Source organism: Rhinopithecus bieti, unplaced genomic scaffold (assembly GCF_001698545.2).
Source record: "Rhinopithecus bieti isolate Rb0 unplaced genomic scaffold, ASM169854v2 scaffold_5882, whole genome shotgun sequence".
NCBI lineage: Eukaryota > Metazoa > Chordata > Mammalia > Primates > Cercopithecidae > Rhinopithecus > Rhinopithecus bieti.
This window is the reverse complement of record NW_016805188.1, coordinates 1,209,969-1,212,920: the sequence shown is the minus strand read 5'-3', so window position 1 is coordinate 1,212,920 and position 2,952 is coordinate 1,209,969.

Below are 2,952 nucleotides of genomic sequence, written 5' to 3'. Positions count from 1 at the left end.
AGAGACCAGCTTGGGCAACATAGCGAAATCCTATCTCTACAAAAAATATCAGAAAGTTATCTGGGCATGGTGATATGTGCTTGTAGTCCTAGCTACTCAGAAGGATGAGGCAGAAGTGTGGCTTGAGCCCAAGAGGTCGAGCCTGCAGTGAGCTGTGATAGAGCCACTGCACACTAGCCTGGGAGACAGAGCAAGACCCTGTCTCTAAAAGGAAAAGAAAAATAAATAAAATACCTCTTTATCTATGAAGGCTATGAGTAAATCCAACTGAAAACCTGGTCACATTTTGTTGAGTTTGCTAGGTTTTATTTCTCACCAACACCAGTTCCATATCAGATGCTTAAACAGGTAAGTTTCCCTAGCTTGGATATTTCCAGGTAATTTATTCTTAATTTATTCTTAAGCTTCCACTTTATAAAATAGCTTTGGACCAAGGCATTATTTCCACATAGACTCATCAAATACAATTTTATTATCTCAGTTTGAAAGCAAATTTTAAATAGACTGCCAAATATTTGCTAAAGATTTCATTTATTTTTTGAGTGAATTCTCTGTTTATAATCTTGTTCTTACTGGCACTTCAGAAATGTTTCCTCTAGAGTCAATAGGTCCAGCAAACCACTATGGCACACATATAACTGTGTTACAAACCTGCACGCTCTGCACACGTATCCAGAACTTAAAGCAAAATAATAATAAAAAAGAAATATTTTCTCCAACTTTTTAAATCTCAAAAATGGATCTAATAATAAATTATCTATTGGATAACCAGTAGTCTATACTTTGGCCCTTTGATCTAGTGATGTGCAATTTTGCCTCAAAGAATATGAGAAAACATCCCTGATTTTTTCAAAAGCTTCTGATAAGGAAGGCCCAATATTGATCAGTAGGTTAAAGTTATAACACAAGCAACTCTCCTTGCTTTGTGTATTCACTATTGGCAAAAGACCCATATTTACAGTAAAGAGATAACAAGACAGTCTCTGTCAGGGGCTTAAGCACTTTAGTTTGAAAGTAACACAGGGGCTGCCAACTTGGCAGAATCAAATGTACACCTAGAACAAGCAACAGCTGAGAAAATGCTACTTAGGATAGATTTAATTCTGCAGGAGTAATTGATCCTTTTAAAATGTAAGTTTATTTCTGGTCACAACAGTCTGACTTCTGATAGTGACTAAATGTATTTTAGCAGTACAGCTTGGAAAACAGTGACTTGTTGTTTTAAACTTTACAGTGGCACCCCCTTAAAATGAGATTCAAAACACAATTTAACAGTTTTGTCTCAATTTATTATAAGAGTTTCATAATAAAACAGGGATATTTCTAGTTACTAAGAGACCTGTCTTTAATGTGAGCACTCCTACTAAACAAAAGCCTTATAAATTATAGTTTCTAATTTTTGGCTACAACTATGATGTAGCTACCTTCTTAACAATATATCTTACCCTATATATGCTACTTAAATTCCTAATGCATGTTATTTAAATAAATAAGAAAATGTATTTGAATTGTGACAGTTCTTTCTGAGTGTCAAAAGGGAAAATAAGGACAATTTAAGATACACATAATTACAGTACAGTAGAATTGTGTATAACTGTCTCCAATACATGGCTCTGGCCCTTTAAAAATGAAAAAGCTAAACAGGCAGTATGTTTAAATAGAACACACTTTCTATTGATTGATTTTGTATTGTCTGTGCCTTTGATCACCGTTTAAGAGAACATGGCTTCAGGCCAGCTATAGAACACCTAAAGATAAACCTTTAAAGACTCAAGTGATGTTTTGTCAAGGAAAGCAAGCACTTAGCCAAAGGGCATCCTACATAAATTTGATCTTTCTTCAGCGAGTGCCCCTGAACTGGCCATTAGAAAGTCTCCCTTTAATTCAGCTCAGTCTAAGAAGGAAACTAATTAAACCTGCATCCAGGTAAAGTTGATGAAGCTGGAAGAAGAGCTTGCAGCTTGGAGACAAGAACAGAAACCCCGTATGCTGTTTCAGCCAGCCAGTGGGCAAAAGGCTGTGGGAAAGTTCTTATGCTTGGACATGAAATGATTCGATGGCGGAACTGAGTCATGTCATTGGGAATTCATATTATCCTTTATATTGAAAGATAAGAAGGTGCCGCTAACAGTGGTGCTACCCTTTCTGTACTGCATCCATTTTATCTTGAGAGCTCAAAATTTAGGGAACCATTTGGTGCAGTGTGATGCTCCTCAAATGATCTGTGGAGTAGACCAGCTTTTGCCTTAGCATTTTTCCCCCAATTTGTCATGGATCAATACTTTTATGAAATATACTACAAATGCATTGCTAAAATATGAAATAAAAAGCAAAGACCTTCAATTTATAAGCCTCAGGTTTTTACTATTACATTTAACAGGTATAAAATTACCTTGTCAAGGCATCCAAAAGTATCTACAATGCTACCTCCTAATTCCTGGACTCATCTCCTTGTAGAATGGCAAAGGGTCTGTAGACCACACTTGAGGTGTTACTGGTGTGGTAGGTAGACTTTGGTTTCAGACAGGCTTATGTTTAGATCCTGTTTGTCACTTCTTGGTTTAACTTGAGAAAGTCACTTGTTTAATGATGCATAAGAGGCACAGAATCAGCACACATTTCCTAATCTTACTAGTATCATGTACAAGATCCATTTTGTAAATATGAAAATATTGAGACATCCTGTATTCTTTTCTTCATTGCTGCCACCTGAAATTATCAGCAGAAAACAGATCTTCTCTAGGTTTCTTCCATTACTGTTAAGATATCATTTAGTTCATCACAGATACTAATAAGGCAGGGACTTGCTAACAATTCAGCCCAAATAAGGTCACAAGTTGGTTTCTGGTTGGGAGATTGGAAAGACAGCCTAACCACAGCTACAGCAGATAGCTCAAATGAGCAGTTCTAGTGACCAGATGATGTCTTGTCTTAGGGTGACCTACGGCTTAC